Genomic DNA, 19001 nt, shown 5'->3' on the forward strand with positions numbered 1-19001 from the left:
TGTGACTATACCTGTGTATGTGACTTTTCTCTCTCATTCTTTCTCCCTTTTGTTATCAGACTATCTCACTTGATTGCATCACTTAGTGTTTTAAGAGAACTATTTATAACTTTCAAAAATAATATGTGAAATTGCCTTTAAGAGATTTCTTAGTACACAGGCAGGTAGATGGCTGTATGTGTATGAAAGGAGAATAATAGGGTTTTACTTGTTTTACTAAATGACTAGAAGTGTTTTCCACAAAATCAAGTCACTTTTATTCCACACACAAGTCACAAAGTCTTGTTAGTTTTATTTAAGTGTGCTCTGCTAATTCTGCCCTCAGTGTGCTGGGCTGTGGTTGTGGCAGCATTTGATTACTTCACAATACCAAAAAAAGTATTGTAACAGCACCAAACAGAGAAGGACTGTGAAATCAGGAGGTTGGTGGGATTTCACATCACCCTGCTAAGATGATTGGTGCTGTAGAAACGTGGAGAAAGTGCCATGTCTCAGAGCAGCTAAAGGCTAAAGAGAAGAAGCTTAGGGAAGGGGAAGGTAATTGATTTGCAGTGGCCTGCAAAGGTTGCATGAGGGGACGCACAGGAGAGGAATGGTCTAGGAAATAGGTGAATCAGATCTTCGCCAAAAGGGGGTCTTTATATGATAAAAGATAGAAGCAGCTAGAGAGGGATGCAGGAGAAGGATAAGCAGAGTGAGACTCTGGCCAGGATGAAAGAGGAGCACTGAAGGAATGGTGGGGGGAGGGGAGCAAACGGATGATAGTGATGGCAGAGCAGATGGAGGCAAAGTGAAAAAAGTCTCATAGAACTGTTGCAGCTCTGGCAGCTGCTTCTGCCAGCTTTGGTATCTACCTGCCTCTTCCCAACAGCCTCTTCCCTTCACTGCTGCCTGCTTACTCACAGCTGGCAATGCCACTGTGCACCTGCATCTGGAAAGTCTCTGCTAAGCTTAGTGGAGACATTCGGAAAGAGAGAGCCTCAACTGCATTCACATCTTTCCTCACGTCTACCATTCCCATTTCAGCGCACTGCTCTATATCAGCCTGCGAGTGTGCCTGGTGGCTCAGGCTCTGGCTGCTGGCCTACAGCAGTCTGGGCATCACTGCAGCTTTACCTTCCCAGAAGCAAAGCCCTCCCATGCAACTATGGGGTCCTCTTATTCTGCTAGGTCTCCTGCTGTCTTGGAGCTCTGCCTGAGTGGGACTGGGTCTTTTGTAGGTTCCTTTGAAGGTGGAGGCACTCATGCTCAGAGCTTTCCCCAGCAGTGCCAGGAGAGCTGTACAAGAATAATTTTTCTCATTTTCTGGAATCTCAACTCTGAAACAAGTTCTTTACAAACATGAGCATAGCAAAAGCCCTAAGGAGGCTCTGATAGAAACTAAGGCCAGAGAAAATGAAGCTAGCTGGGCAGTGTTACTGCAGTGCTATTGTTTTCTGGGTTCTAGTTTAATTTATTCTTTTGTATGTCCTGAACATTTGTAAATTTGATTTAAACTCACTGTAAGGCAGGCTATAGTGGAAGTACAGACCTAAGACAGGGAGGAGGATGTGAGTTACTCATTCCTTCCCTTGGTAAAATCTGCCCAGGCAGATATGCTCATGTTAAAATAGAATACAGGGTTAATATTGTCCTATATGCTTAACACATGGAGGGACTACTAAAAAATTCATTAATTTTGAATGCTTCTGTCTTTTAACAGATTTTGGAGGGAAATCCTGTCATAACAGAGTCTGATTGTTCCCATTGTCCACTGCAATTTTATCTTGTAAGAATGAATGAAATCAGGTTTCAGGTCCTTCGAGTTGCAAAACCCCTCTCCCAACTTTGTTGCTGAAAGTGATCAAAAATGACGCATGCTGCTTTTTTTTTCTTTTTCCTTTTTTTTTTTTTTTTTCTGAATCTGTATGCTTGCACAAAAGAATCTGAAACAGGAGGGCTAAAAGACTCCCCAAAGTTATTTGACTCATCTTAAAAATCTACTTTTATTAAAGCTATGTTTATTTAAATCATGTGATAATCAGCATTTTCACTGCTGACTGCTCTGAAATATTAATCTGGAGTAAAAAAAAAAAAAATCTATAGCTATTAAGTTTGTTTGCAAAGGGGGACTGGAGGCAAAGGTAAAATTTCAAAACAGCCCAAGCATAGCTCATGGTCTAGGTTATTTTGTTATCTTCTCTCTGCACACTGGCTTTATCATGGAACTTGGGGCTATTAGATCTGAGTGACTGTAGATCCCCAGCCCTGTTTGTTGCCCTGAGCCCTGACGATTCTTGTCCCATCTCAGTGATCTGTTGGCATGGAGGTCACCTCTGTTGCATAGAGGAAGTTGAATAAACTCCACAGTGATGTTTTCAAATTTCCATTTCGATCTTAACACTAGAAAGGTCTACACTGTGCATATCCAGTTTACCCCTCATACTTTTGTCCTCGTGGGCTGATGCATTTAGAAGATACAAGGAAAGCGCTTCAGAAAGATGTTCCCTGAGCACATATGTGCCCACAAATGCTCCCCCAAAAACCATATATGTCATATATCTATGTAAGCTGTACTTAGGATCAGAGAGCAGGGGTGTTCTGGCACAGTATTGTTTCATTTGGCTGAAGCACCTTACTAGAGGACATCTCTTTGGGGGGCTGATTCTAGTTGTGGGTGAGCTAAGTCACCCTCTGAAGAGGAGTGTTAGTCTCCATCTATTATAGGAGGAATCCAGCATAAGTGAGCCCCTAAATTTGGAATGATAGTATGAATCTAAGCATTTTTCTTCCTCAAAATAGAGGCATAAGCACTAATGAAGCAGGTGTAGTATGATTTGTTTGGGTTTTTTGTGAAGTTACTTCTGATGATATGCACTCCTCCTTGTTGCTTACATGGTATTATGGATATTTGAGCAAAGTTAAAGAGAACAGAGCTATATAAACAGAACTGAAGTGGAATGGGAAATATCAGATCTGCAATTCTGTCCATTCAGGGGGAAATCCTGAAAAAATTTTGCTTTAATTTTTTTTCCACTTTTTTATTCTGCCAGTTACAAGTGTGTGAGTTCCACTGGGTTGGTTTAGTTTTGTTTTATGCAACAGAATTATGCCAACATATTTCCAAGCCACCTTTCCTTTTCTAAACAAAACAAAAAAAAATATTTTTATAGTATTATTACAAATATTAACTTCTACACTTTCAGTCATGAACCTGTAAATATTTTCTCAGAAAGCTTTTCCCCATTTATTTCCAGCTTTTTCCAGAGAAGGAAATAGAATGCAAATCTTTAACTGAGATAATTGCAAACCATGTTAAAGGCATATGGTACTGATGCTCCCATTAGCCTCAGGATGCTCTTTCTCCATTTTATTATAGGCATGGTTAGCATATGCAGCTATACACCAGTGTTTTATGTAATTTATCACAAGTTTATCCAATTTGTAGTGTCTGCCTAAAAATATTGGCCTGTTGTTATGCCTATGAGAATGTGAAGCTGTTAAGGTACAGGATTAAAACTCTGTCTTGACACAAGCACATTAATTTTGATTCTCTTTAGATTCTTGGAAACCTACAGCAACCATTTTGGATGAGGGAAAGGGACATGTGCTCGTGATAGGCTAACTTAAACTACCACACTTTATTAACAAGAACAAAAACAAAATCCCAGAAGCACAAAGAGAGTACAGAGTCTCTGAAATAAACAGGGAGATTTTTCTTGAGTTGGTGCATAGTCAAAAGGGCACAGGCTCAACCTGGCTACAGCAGTATGTCTTCTCGCAGAGAGATCTAATTCTTATTTGTTCTGCCTGAGAAATATCTCATCTTATTTAAAGAGAGCTGAAGATAAGAGAATGCAAAATAGAGGTTCTTCCTCTTGGGCAGAATCAAGCTGAGCAAAGGGAGAAAAGTACCCAGCTGTCTGCAACTGTCATGAGTCAGAGCTTGTAATCATTTTATAGAAGCATGAGCCATTCACAGTGATACACAAATGCCCCTTTAAGATTATTCTGTTGCGGCATGACCTCTGGGTGACCTGGCTGAAATGATCAACCCATTGAATTTCTGGCAAAATGCGGTTATTTTCCCACAGATGTGAGCAAATTAACTAGATATGCACTGAGCTTGGGCAGCCATCAACTCACTGGGAAAATGTCTGCAAAATAAGAAAGTCAGCCTTGGAGAGTATGGGGAGAATAAGAAAATGAAAAGCATGATAGAGATCTGAAAGGCTATTACTGAGTTATACTTCAATCACAATATTTCTACATTATTTGACAGGGTTTACAACCATTTTAGTAAACAACAACTGATGCTTAAATCCAAGACGCATTCCAAGTACATCTCAGTTGAGTGATGTCATGTGAATGAGCCTTTTAAACAACAGAAAAATCGTGCAAAAGACAATGAATTCCTGTTGCTTTGAGCATAGATGAGACAACACTTAAGCTGCCTTTCAACTTGAGGTAGATTTCAGCAGAGGCCTTTTGGACCGGGTGCAAGTTTGCTGAGAACCTTTCCTCTCTGGAAAGGACTCTGGTAACAATTTGGTGACTCTGATTTTGCATTGTATGATTTGGAATGATCCAAATCTCCCTGTCCAAATTGCAGTGAGGCCACTTGGCCTGGAAATCTCTTGAGTAAGTTTTCCTGTGTCTTTGAAGTATTACAACCTAATCCCTATCTATGAGCTATTCATCTGATTTTGTTTTTGAAGCACAACACTTAACTCAAAGGAGGAAAAGCAGCCACCTCCCTTCTTCCATCCATCCCAGAACTACCTTTAAGCACAAGAAAAACAAATGCTCCTTTGAGATTGATTTCAGCAGTTTATGAATTGATTCCCTCCCGTGATGGCACAGGGCAGGGGAAGAAGCCACAGGCTGCAGGACAACAGCGTTCACGGGAGGGTGATGTAAGAGAAGTGCCCAACCTCCTCTTGGGATACAAGGCAAGGAGGAAAACTTCTACTTTTGTGGACTGTCCGCGTTATCTAACAATATGTGATCTGGTCCACATAAATGAATACCTACTAAGAACTGCTCGGTCCGTATGGTGTTACAACTTGAGAGACAGAGCCAGAGGCTGAGTAGCTGTAAGCACCCAAGAATAATCCCTAAAGACTATTATGTGTAAAATGCCTTGTTAGTGTTATGCAATCAAAATCATAACAGCAAAAAGCTGGAGTCAAAGTATACATTTGGCTGAGTACAAGGAGTGCAGCAGCCTGCTGGAAGTTTCATTTGCATCTGAATTAGTATAGTCTATTCCTGAGTCAGGAAAAAAAAAGCCAGAAGAGCCACATAAGCCACAAGCTTATGTGTTTAAGAAGGAATTGTGTTAAGATCTTGGATAACCCCAATGTAACTTTAAACCCATAAGGAAATAGGGACTTCTATAATGAAATGTATCTTTCAAGTTACATGATAATATTAGTATATTTCTATCTTTCACATCAATATCAGAACTTCAAATGCATCTTGAAGAAAACAGTTGTTGGGTCCAGATTTAAAATCAAAATCTGGTTGAGATCTATGCCCCCCAAAAGTCATGCATTCAATAAAGGCACGAACATATTTTTTGTCATGCTGTTACTCACCATATTTTGTATTCTATCCAGCATGGTATACTTGTTGAAACTATTCATAAATATATATGTTCATTGGATTTTAAAACAAACAAATTCGAGATGTGAGTTTTAAAAGCTTATTTGAAGATGGTAGAAAGTGTTTGCTTGAAGAATGATTTATTTGGCTAACTAAGCAAGCATTCATTACTGATAGTTGTGGCAAGTGTGCCATGTAATTAAGATTGTAAAATGATTTCCATTTAAACTCCAATCCTGTGCCAGGATATGCCAGCTCAGGTTCCTGCATTTCTGGAGAGTTCAGTTGATTTCAACATGGCTCTAAACAGGGATGTATGGGAAGTACTTGGCATAAGTGGGAACCCACATGTACTCTAAAGCAATAGTACTGCATGGAAATGTGTGACAAATTAAAAACACACAAACACGTACATGCATGCATGCACAGCCACAGGCACAGCATGGGGGAAATGGACAACTGTCGTACTTTAAAGCAAAGCCAACTTGACAGTCAGCCTTCCCAAAACATTTTATTTTGTTTCCCATGACCACTTATGCAATGAAGTGCAAATAACTGCCTGCCTTGTTGAGAAAAAAATAGCACACTTAAGTATTTTCATGTGAGTAAGGAGACAAACTAAACCCCTGAAGCTCATGGCCTTGAAGACTGGAGAAGTGAGATCAGTACACTGAGGCACTGGGGATGGTGGGTGGTGAAAAATTAAAATAATGTAGATAACAGTATAATTACAGAGAGAGTGAAAGGGAGAAGAGTGAGTTAACGTGAATGACCCTAGTGAAGGGGTATGATGAAGCAAAGTGATAACATAATCAGACTTTGGCTAAGAAACTTGAGTTACTGAAGTTGAACTAGGCTCCATGACTGCAGCCTTCATAGGCGGATCAGTGGACATATGTGTAAAAGATACTGATTTGAGTGAAATCCACTATCCTTTGTATTTTTTCATAATGCATACCCTCACAGGGGGCAACCTCAGTCCTTGGGCATGAAAAGATAATAAAATCCAAGCAGTTGGCTAAAATATAATGCTGTCTGTGGTGGAAAAGGTATAAAAGTCCCTGGACCGGGCTGCCTTCTGTCACTTGTTTTGCCTTATGGGCGGATGGGTTTTTATTTTCCTTTCTCGTTGACATTTTCTAGCACACCAAAGTTATGAGGCAGCTATCCCCTTATTTCTCAATTGTTTGCTAGAAAGAATTAAACTTTTCCAAAGATGCAGAGGAACCCAAGGATGATTCTGACAAGAAGCCTGAATTTTCTGTTTTCAGGCTCATTTGGGAGGAACTTGTCAGTGGAAACTATTCCCTCTCAGTTTTCTTCCTTTTCTAACTTAGAAAAGATCTGTTTCCTTGATGATCATTGGCTCTAAAGCTAGTAGAAGTAGGCTAGTTATTATCATCTCACAGAAGACCCTTAAATAAGGAAATGCTATTACAACTAATTGTAGTCATTCAAGTGATGGAAGTCGTGCCAGTGCCAGTGACCTTCAGGTATGACCAGAAAATGAAACAGAACTCTGCAGGCACATTCATTCCTTGGTTGAAAGAAGCGTTCAAGCTAGTTGTTAACCGATGCCAGTAAATGAATGGAGAAGGCTGGAGTTAAATTGTGAAAAACAGGATGTTGAAAGCTCAGCGTTAAACTTTAATGTTTCTCTGCTTTGTTTTATATTTTGTTCTGTGGAAGCTGCTTTTCTCAAAGAAACCCCCCACCTCCCTAGTTCCACTAACAGCATTTGAAACTGCTAAAAGGTATGTATCTTTAAGTACCAAAACATTAACTAGTCATGCATTTTGGGAAAGTGGCTTATGTAACTAAAGTGATTGCATTAGCTGGAACCTGGAAGAGCCAACCTAGGGGACTGTTTCTCCCAAAACTCCTGAGGCAGGGAGTAATAATACCACCACTTGTATTGCCATGTGTTCTGTGCAGTTTAGGCTGTGATTTTTCAGAGCTCTTGTCACTGGAAACTATTCCTTCTCAGTTTTCTTCCTTTTCTAACTTAGAACAGATCTGTTTCCTTGATGATCATTGGCTCTAAAGCTAGTGGAAGTAGGCTGATTATTATCATCTCACACTTCCTTTGAAATAATTACAGACCTACAGAACATCTTAGAAAGTTTAGATTTGTCTTTGGCTTCCTTGTGATACAAAAGAGTCTTTTGTCAATCATTTAGACTCCACTGTAGTAGTGTTTACATAATTTCAGATATGGATTCAGAATGAGATTACTGACTCCCCTTAACCTTCACAATTTAGATCTGGAGAACTGATTTGCATCCACCTCTCAAAAACATCTCTTCGTAACACCCACCAGCTAACCTGTTTGCAGGAGCATGGTTGTAATTTTCAGGACTCCGATTTATAATCCAAAGCCAGTTGCATATTTTTATACAAAATATTTTGTATATTATACCTGACTATTAAGAGAAAAACATTAACTCTGATTTACTTCTGCAAAATGCATTTTGAACTATTTTACATCATCATTTACAATACTACCCTAATAATTGCGATATGGACCCCTGACACACTGTAGAGTTTAAAAGACACACCATAGGGACATACCATAAGTTTAAAGGAAATGCTCAGACTTTATCAGATACCAAGATGGTGAAACTTTTACTTATACTTGATTCCAGGTGTAAAGTTTAAAGATTAAGTAAACTGTCCCATTAGTTTAGTTTAGAAATAAGTTGATGCTTTTGGGGTGTTATTTTCCCCTTAGCCATCAAGTGTATTGAACTTGACGCAGGGAAAGCATGACACTACAATTTACTTGGTGTTTGTAGGTTTGAGAAAATGGAAAAGGCCTATTAGATCAGCAAATCTGCTGTTCTGAGGAGATAAGGCAAGAAGCTACCTTTTCCCACTGTCACATCCAGTTGATCATGAAAGCCTCAGTTGATCGAACTTCCATCACATCCTGCAGCTCGAGACATCTCACTGGGAGAAAAATTAAACGCATCTCACAAGGCGCTCAAAGTGTAGAGTCTCTGTCTTACAGCTATTCAGCTACAACAAATTTGCAGGATAGACAGGAAATGTGTGTGAGGGAAGAAGGATTTTATGACCTGGCCGAAGTCACCACAGAACCATGGTTTCTTTTATAAGGGCCCTCCACCCTGAGTGGGCATCTGACCCTAACAGAAATGCAGCTGCAACAGTGGGGGTTGCCAGCCAGAGGGCAACTGTCAACTCTGAAGTGAAACCAGGTGGCAAGTAGCCTGCTAGAAGGTTTAGAAGCTGCTGCCACAAACGATAGAGCTCTGATCACTGTGTTTTTTAACAGCAGTTAAGAGAAAAGGAATGTTATAACAACATTGTTTAACACGTTAGGAGAAGGAGGGTGAGTAATATCAGATTAATAAGATAACAGGCAAAACGGTAATATTGTTCTCGATGATTGCTGATTTACAAAATGCATAACACTGATGATAAAACTTCTAGAAAATATAGTAATGGAACAGTTTTGGAACAGAAGCTATAGAGGTCAGAAAGGAGTGATGTTTTGTGCTGCTTTTTTATTTTCAAGCTTTTGTGATGCAATATGAAATGCCTGGTACAAGTTTGCTTTCCTTTAGTACTTGGAGGGATGGATGTGGATAAGAGCAGGAGGAGCATTTTGGATTAGCAAACAGCACTGGGAAAAAAAATCAGAGTGGTGTCATGACTTTATTCTGGATAACTGACAGTCTGTGGTGTGGTGTCATTCTGTATGGAGGGAGCATCTCAGCAAGAGCTCCACCTCCTCTCTCTAAACCTGGTAGTTAAGCCAATTAAAAGTGCACAAAATCAGCAGCAATGTGCTTCTAATGTACATCTTTAAATTGAATTATTATCCTTCAAGCACACTGGAGCGGCATGTACTGTGTTAATCAGGCACCAAGTAGCCGTGGACAACTTTGCTTCCTTTCCCGTTCATGACATTTGCAAAGAGAAATGAAAAGGTTTCTCCTTGGGCAACCTAATCAAAGAAACTTTCAGATGCCGTAGGATGCATCCACTAATTTCATTAGTACATTCATAGTGTGTTTTTAAGTGTGGTGTCTGGGAGTTTGGAGTGCTCAGAAATTATCAGCATAATGCAAGCAGTATCAGAGAAGAGCAAACCCTACACTCACGCCCACATAGGTACACAGCGCGGATGAACAGAGAGGCAGCTGCTGCTTTCCAGAAAGGATAAATACAATTACAAGTGCTATAAAATTTGGAGCCAGTGGTCATAGTGGGTAGATGAGCTCAGTTTTGAGAAAAATAATTTAAGGCAGGTCTTTTCTGCATCTGCCAGCTTGCAGAGCTGGTGTTTTTCATTTGCAGTAAGCCAGTGTGCCACAGAATGGTGAGAAAATGAAGCAAGGGAAAGTGAGCTGAGATTTGTGAAATGGACAAATACTAAAATTAGTAAAGGCAAAGGCTTCAGTGTTATCCTCTGAAATGTTATGTATGTAGGCAAGTATTAAGCCTGCAGCAAATCTGCTCCTGGGATGTGTAGCATGCTGCCAGACTCAGAAAATGAGAAAATCAATCTAGTATCAGTTGCTGCCTGGTTCTACTCCCTTTATGGGTTGGTATTCATGTATGAAAATACAGATCCTGAGGTTGTAGTGAATAAGCATTAGTTCATTGCTTTCTGTGTGTTTACACCAGTTCACTCCAAGTGAGAGATCGGTCTTCACCTCGTGAGGGTAGCAACATGAGTGATTTGTCCTTATTTCTCTTTCATGAGAAATGTATTGTAACTGATGAAGAAACTAAGTCATTTGAAAACACAAATAAGATAGGTCTGCCTCCAGAGCTTACTCACTGCAACCACTGTTGTTACTTCTGCTGCCTCCTGCTCAGTGGGAAAATATGTGCAAGTTCCCTTGTGTAGATAAAGTCCAGGTGAATTCGGATTAGTAACATCCCTTATAGTCTAGCTATATTTTGTTTGTTGAAAGAGAAAGAAAAGAACATTCACCTCATAATAGAAGGTTTTGGTTTTGCCATATATGTTGGGATTGGTTTCTTGCTTTGAGGGGTGATTTTTTTTTGTTTGTTTGTTTGTTTGTTTTTTGTTTTTTGTTTTTTTTTTTTTTGTTTTTGTTTCAGTCAGTTCTTACTAGTCCAAGGCCAATTAAAGCAAAAAGCAAACTGTGAATGTCCTTATTCTGCAGCTGATGACAGAAACAGCCAGGCAAGGTTCCCAGTGCCTCAGAAGCAAGAACAAATTTATCTGGGATCCTACAGACACTGCTCTGCTTTGACGGAAATTTGCATCACTGCTGTTGTTTCAAAAAAAAAAAAAAAAAAAAAAAGGTAAAAAGGTCAGGGTCAACAATTTGTTTTTTCAGTGAAACTTTGTTTCCTCTGAGAATTTCCAGATAGCCATGCCTTGACCAGCTGGAATTACAAGGACTAAACTATCACCTTGCCAAGGCTCTTTTTCTTCCAGAGACTTGATGAAAATACAGTAATACAGGTGCTCTCTACCTTAACCAGAACATTTCAGAGCATTTGACTTTCTGCTGTTCACTTGATGCTCCTTCCCTGTGTCACTGGTCCTTCTAAAGAAAGAAAAGAAAAGAAAAGAAATGAAATGAAATGAAATGACACAAGGTGGTCCTGTAAGTCCCTGTGGAAGGGAATTTGTTGTGTTCCTTGCTAAACAGGAAAGCATTGGAAGAAGAAGTGACTGGCACTTTTCACATGGGACTCTTAGAGACCAGTTCCTTCCTCCTTCCTTCCTACTTGCTGTTTGCTCGTGGATAACATGTTTGAAATGTGGTCAACTAGTCTGCAGCATGATAGAGAAGGGTAGCACCTTGAAAGCAAATGGTCCAGTTTATTTATGAGAAGAGCCTTGAAGACTGGTCAAGGCAACCTCAACAACAGTAACAGACCAGCTACCAGTGTGAACCCTGGGGGTGGTTAGACAGTTGTCTTCAGGAAATCATGTCTTCTGCAAACTGCAAAAGGTAAAGGAAGAGAAATCCCACTTTACCTTCCTTTCATGGAGCAAAACCTCCTCTGATATTCCAGCTCTTCTCTGCTGGATATGCAGAGTCAGGACACAGGTTACCTGCAGTGCAGTCCTGTCCCTTGGAGGCCTCTGTATAGCCATGGGAGAAAATAGAAGGACTGTTCTCACTCCTTGGCAGTTTTATCTACCTTTTCTGAGCCTCCTGTGAGTCAGTAGCAAAACAGCCTGTGCTTGTGTGTAAAAGCTAGTTATAATCTAGTCCTGTGCAAAATTTTCTTCTGACCTCATGCACTAGAGCTAACATAAGACTGTGATTTTCCAGGTTACAGGAGGATGCTTTGTTCCTATGTTTTTGATTCAATTTGTATTGCATACTTCAGTCCATGCTAACATTTTTTCCTTTTCATATGGTTCTTACCCTACATAAAGCCTCAGCTAAGTCTTTTCACCTGAGTCTTCCCTGACCTTTCTTTACAATAGAAATGTGGTTAACAGTTTTTTTTCTTTCAACCTTATACCATTCCTTTTCCCCCACTGCCTTTGAGATTCTGCTCTAAATGCTCTCTGATTAACTTGTATGTTATCTTGGCTTTTTTGGCTAACTGGGAGTGAATCCTAAAGTGCTTCCCATGCACCCCAATATGTTCTGCCCTCACAAATACCCATGCAAAAGTCCATGCCGGAGACTTTGAAACAGTATCCAGTGATGTCTCTGTCATAGAAAGCTGTCTTCGGACAGGAACTAGTTAATAGCTTTTGATTTAAAGGCAGGCAGTGAGGAAATGGAGGTTTTAGGGTTGGATAAGTTCCTCATTCCAGTCTAAGTATTACACATTTTGAGCTTTACGCACATCCCTGCTAGGTATTATTGTTTGCAACTGGGTGGATATAACTAGCTGTTGTTTTCTATTGAACGCATTTCTTAACGGATGACAGCAAATGCATATTTTCCCATGTGCAAATGTAGAGTTACATAAGGTTTGAGGTTAGACTACAGTTAAAATGGCATTGATACATAGAATATGTAAGCATGAACTGTTGAAGTTCATTTCTCAAATTGGGGCTCTCTGACTGTGGTCTGCAGATACGTACATACAACAAGATCTGGCCACTCGCTGGAATTGTGTATCTGGTCATAGAAATCAGCTTTAATTTGCTGCCCAGACTTAAAGGAGTGCTGTCTCTTTTAACCAAAGGTGCAGGGGCAATTTCTCACTCTTATGTGCAGTGATCAGTTGGACATATCACTCAAATGTGATTGCTCTAGTCTTTATTCATGGTTGATCTTTATGATGCTTCAGGCCTTGGAAAATGTGTTTACATGCTTCTTCAGACATGCTTCATAGTGTGAGGGCTCCTTCAGTCAGACCTTAACTACACACGGAAGAGAAAGGGAATATGTGTTGGCCTAGTGACAGCTCATATGTAACATCAAGGATTGTATCATAAACTCCAGATTATCTTTTTCATACTGTGACTGAAAGTGCCTGTTCACTAGATAGTATTCTTGTTGTGCTGGAATTTGCATACTATCTGTGTAATTCTATTCTCTGATTTTGCCATTTTTGTTTAGTTTGAGTTTTATCTTTGTACTGTTGAGAAAAAAGGACTTGTCAGTATATTCAGTTTTTGGAGGGGGGTTTCTATCTACTCCTGTGTGGAACAGGGTATAAATATTTGACCAAAAAAATCAAATGTCAGATCTGTATCCTGAATACCTCGTTTCTAAATGAAAGGCATATTCATTTCCCCACTTCATCATACAAGGATAGAAGCATTGCCTCAAAATCTAATTCCAGCTTTGAACTTCTGCCAGAGATCAGACCAGCAGCCTTCCTGATCTGATCAGTCCAGCTTGCCAGTCACAGATGGGCCCCTATCACCTCCTATCAGGCTGTGCATTAACATTGTCAGTCCCAATATCCAATTAAATGAACTCCACTGGGGCAAAACAGCACAAGACACAGCATGCTTTTGATACTTTCTCTGCATCTCTAGGTGCAATTATTTGGCTTTGAGGAGGAGACTGTTCAATCGAGATGATAAAATTCATTATTAGTATTAATAATAGCAATAATCATCATAACAATACAGGTCAGCTCAGAGTCTGAAGCCAGCCTACTGAAATATCAAACAAGTTCTGTATATGAAGTGAAAGCTTCCAGAGTGGTGTTTTGTGAGGTTTAAAAACCACTACAAAGGGCATGTAGCTAGATTTCAGCCTTGCCAGCCTGATTGCTGTTACTTTAGCATCATCCTTCTTACAAAGCAGTGAGGATCCTCCCTGTTTTCTCTCTGATCAGCAGATCTCTCCTTCCTCTTGACCCCAGCCTTCTTTATTTATCTTAAGTGTTTAAAAATGTGAAGTAATTTCTTAAACTTACTAATATTACTGAAGCCTGAAGAAAACAAATCATCCAGATAGTGTTGAAGTTGCTCATGTTCTCCTTCAGTACTCATAGTAAAGAGGATTTTGAATTCAGTTGAACAGGAGCTTTCATTAACGTAAAAGCCTTGCAGCTCAAAATCATTTGATCTTATTAGGAAGAAGTAAGGAAAGGAAAAGAAAAAAAAGAAAGTGATTCAATAGTACTTTGCACATAACTGCATTCACACACTTGAAATGCATTTATTTTTGAATAATGTTCACAATCTCCAGCAAAGGGAAGAAAAGAGAAGCTTTTGACCATTTACCTACTGAAGACTTCATTTTAGCACATTTAGGAACCATTGTTGCACCTCTATTTCCTCCGGGTTAGAAGCTCATTCTCTTCAAAGAGGGAAAAAATATGCATGTGTTATTTTTTTGAAAAGGAGACCATATTCTACTCCCAGTCCGAGGTAGGGAAAATCTGACTGTACTCAAGGCTGCTCCATATTGTTTCTTTAACATACATTGGCCTTGACCTGGAAGTTGATCTAGCAGGACTGGGATAAGGCTCTCCCTCTGCCTTTCTATGTCGTTTGCATTCTGTGTTGTAACAGTTAATTTTGGTATAATTGTTGTGTACATCCTCATTTTCTTCAAGTTTTACCATCTTTTCAAATCCACAGAAGTTAGAAACCCTACAGAAATTAGAAGTTGCCCATTCTCTTGTCACTTTTACCTATCTATCTATCTATCTATCTATCTATCTATCTATATGTATATATTAGGCCAAAGTTCACTGTTTGGATCATAGCAATCCCATAAAATTCTTTTACTTCACTCATACTCTGAATTCAGTGAGAAAGTGTTTGAATCTAGCTTTCTAGAAAGCGACTTTCAAATCCGCACTGTGTTCACATAGGCATGGAGTTAGCATCCAGCTGAGGCAGACAATTCATGGTACTTTTCTTTGACCTAAGAACTCCTGTGGGAGGACCCAGATTTTAAAACAAAGAAAAGTTGTTCTACCTTGTGAGTGTAGATGTTATTGAATTCCCCTTGCTGATCCAAAGCAGTTTTGCAAGACAAGACACAAATGTAAATTTGGGCAGCATACTGGTGACAAGTTGATGCATGTTCCTCTGTGTGTATTCCACAGACAAATGAAGCCGTTACAGCCCTCATTAGTTTAAGCATCTTGTGCTTGGATCTGAAAGTCCCCATGTTGTCATTCCTTAGCCAAGGGGGCAGCTTCTCCAAGGGGCTTCTGTGAGAGTATTGCATAAGGGACCTTTTCATTTCCTTTTGTATTAGTTTTGCTGATTGCAGGTCATTAGCCCCAAGGATCATTTTTGCTATTACAAATGCTTGGAGAGAAATACAATACAACCACCCTGCAAGCTGCTTGACTAGGTTTCTAATAACTGTTTTACTTAAACAAGTGTTACCAAAGACATGTGGATCAGGAATAGAACGGCTGTAAGGGCTTGCCAGGAAGGTGAATGGTGGCCTCCATGAGGAAAGTTTGAGTGTAATGTAATTCTCAGGCTATTAACCCTGGCAAAGGCTTAGAAGCGTGAAGGAAAGGAGAGTCCAGTCTTTTTCTACCTGACTGCTAAGTAAGCCTGTTTGAAAATACATTCAGCAAAGAGCTTTCTCCCTCGTAACTTTCTTTTCTATTTTGTGAGCCTGCAGCAAAATTGTAATCCTTTCTGAACCCTTCCTTTAGTACAGCTGCCCATGGAGGGAGCATAAAGCCCAGTAGCATTTTCAGCAGGAGTTCTGGACTAGTACAGTGTATCAGCAAAGACAGTATTAACATCTGTTTATCTGTGGTTCACGATTTAAGTCTCAGTGGGAACTCATCTGCTGGGGGAAAGTGTTTCAAGTAAGGTCAAGTGAGAAATACACTCTGCTCCACCCGAGGTCACGGAGGGTTTATTTTCACTGTGTCTTTGTTGTTTTTCCTCTAGCTAAACTACAAAGTCATCTGGATTGAAAAACACGTGTTGTTCATTGTGTGTGAGAGATGGGTATACCATGTGTGAGAAGCAGCACTGCCATTCACCTTTTCTCTCCTTCCAGACCATAGTAATGCCTTCCATGAATCCCTCTCTGAAGAGAAAGGTTATGCCAGTATATAGGCATATACATACATACATGTGTGTATGTGTGTGTCTATATATATATATATATAGACACACACATACATATACAAATGGCACTGATGGGAAGATCTTTTGTTCTTTCTGCTGGCTTCTAAATGAAGCCAGTTATCATTGCCTGTATTAGTGATTTCAGCCGTGTTGGGGATAAATCATTTCTGCTGAGCTGCAGTGGGCTTTCACCTTAAAAGAACAAGCAAACCCTGATTGTGGGTTCAACTGATATAAAGTTGGCCAGGTGGCAACTTTAATTTTACCAGAACTTTTTGTAATTGAGAAGCTAAGCTTTGTGCTTGGGGTATAAAGGTTCAAAGTCTTTGCACAGACTCCAGGGTGACACAGAGCGGTATTTATTTTAATGTTATTGCTACACATCAGGAAGTGGCTGTTTGTTCTAAGGCACTTGAAATGGAGCTAAGCACTACTGTTAATATTTACCTTTCAGCACGTTTTGATGGTGACCTTCCTTCCTTAGTTCACTCAAATAAAATTAAAAAAAAGGAGGGAGAAAAGTTGCAGGTTCTCAAAAAGGACTTTCTACAAAAGTCATGAAATAAGGCTCAACTTTAAAATGGCACTTGTTAAATTTATGATCACTAATAACATCTGTAGTTACAATATGCAAACAAAGATAAGGCCACTCTAATTTCATGCTTCAGGAGCTGAGATGATTGGTGGGGGGTGGTGTCAGGATGGATATTTTCTCTCCATACGTATACAGCACTGTACAATTGATTAGGACCCGTAATCACCCCCACACTTAAGGACATGCCCAGATTTAAGCATATGTTTAAGTGTTACTTAAGTGTTATGAGAAAGCTACTAAGCTTTCTCATAACCATAAGCAATATTAAGGGTTCACGTAGCAGTCTTCAGTTTCCAAATCTAGAAATACTGAACCAAGTTTTGCTCATACTGATACAACCCTTTTCAGATGTGCCTGGTATCTTCAGGATTGCCAGTGACTGATTGTGTTGCCTGATGTGTTATGTAACACATTTAAATCTCTACTCTCCCCAAAAGGACTACATACACAAAACACGAGCAATGCAAGTTATCCAAAATACTCTGGGAATATTCCACTAATAACAGTGGTTTTCTGTAATCTTAGTTTTGTGATTTTTTTTTTTAATCACTAATGTAAAGAATCATTGCTGATCAAAGAGAGGGATAGCACACTTGCGTGAAAGGTAAACAACCAGCAAATTAAAATGAGTGTCTTTATCTAGAATTAGAATGCTTGTGAGAAAGTGGTGGATGTGATAATAGAAACTAGTCTTTGATTTGGAATAAGTTGCCTAAATATGTCAGGAATTTAATATAATGTATAATTTTTAAAACAGTTCTGCAAGAGAGAGAGAGAGAGACAGGAAGTATTGCACTATTCCCATTTGACAGATGGAAAAATTAAGGCAAAGCAATTAAGCAGCTTGGCCAAAGCCTCAGAGTGATTTGGAGAGACTGTGTCATTTGCCAGAATGAGAAGCTAATTATTTGATATGTCTTAAATGACTGGTCCTGGCTGTTCCCATGGGAACAAAAAAGAAACTAATCAAATCACACATCTATTTGTTTTACACAAAGAGGCTCTATTGTACTATGAGATGGTAAATGTTTTACAGTACAAGTTACATCCATATAGTTGTGAGGAAGAAATCTTAGTGATTCTGGTACAGTTGCCTTTGTGGTAGATAGTACAATATTTAGAAATTTTGACATAAATAAAAGTAGTACTTCAGCCAAATATTACCAGCCTGTATTTCCTTAGTGGCCCAGACAGCCTGCGGCTCACAGGATTTGCTTTCTTATGTCAGTCAGCCTTTGGATAGAAGAAGCAACCATTTTGGCATTGCATCCAGAAGAGATGTGCACCTTTCATTTGAAAGAAATCTATTTATTTTGTGGTAGACTGTTTGACGTTAGGTCACTGTAATTTTCTCCTTCACCCATGTGCTCCTGTTGCTACTCCTCTGGGTTCCTCCAAGGAGTGAGAATACAGTTTAGTACTTTCTCATTCCATGTATTTCTGTGTTATTAAAATCCAGTGTTTACACATTTTAAAAAGTGAAGATTTGCAAATAGAAGGCAGACTATTGGCATTTGAGTGAGACTGTCTGGCAGGCCAGATGCCACAAACAGAAAGAGGATGCATTTTTTGCTTTGTCCCTGAGCAACAGCAAGAGAGTAGGACCAAAAATGGAAGACATTTGTACGCCCTCAACCTTTGATCAGTGTCTGAGTATATCATTTCTCTACAGCATGCGATGTCAATTATATGATCCAAACAGTATAGCTAAGGCTTGCAACAATAATAATCTGAAACTCACTGCTTCATCCTGGCAAAGAATTGCACACAGTGGGAACTTAACTGGTCCAAAACTCTCTCTAACTATTCGCTTGTATGGTGTTTTATTGAATTTCTGATCTGTGGCAGGTTAAAAATTGAATCCATTTCTGCAAAGTGTCATATCAATGTAGTATCAGCAAAGCAGCACTTGAACAGGTATTATACCTATGCATTTTGGCAAGGGTAAGAGGAAAGGGGTTGGTGAGCATACTGGGGCTACTCCTATGACTGCCTTGCTAATAAATGCCTGCCTTCCCTCTGTATTTGTGATCTCTGCATCTTGAATTGGAAGCAGGGAGATTGACAAATCTCTGGCTGAGATGTAACACGTTCCAGAATTTCCTGCGTAAGAACTGTAGCGACGGTGTTTTCAATGTACTGTAGGTGACAGCCTTAAATTAAACCATACAAAGAAATTAGTCACACCAAAAGCTCAGTGTCTCCCCAAATTTGTTGATTCAGGCTGGTCCAATTTTGAGCAATTTTCCTAGCAAGCAGCAGTGCTGATTCTCAGTAGTGGCCATTAATTTATTCCCATTAGGACCACATGCGTTTTGGAGCTAAAAA

This window comes from Rhea pennata, chromosome 1 (genome assembly GCF_028389875.1).
Source record: "Rhea pennata isolate bPtePen1 chromosome 1, bPtePen1.pri, whole genome shotgun sequence".
In the NCBI taxonomy this organism is placed as follows: Eukaryota; Metazoa; Chordata; class Aves; order Rheiformes; family Rheidae; genus Rhea; species Rhea pennata.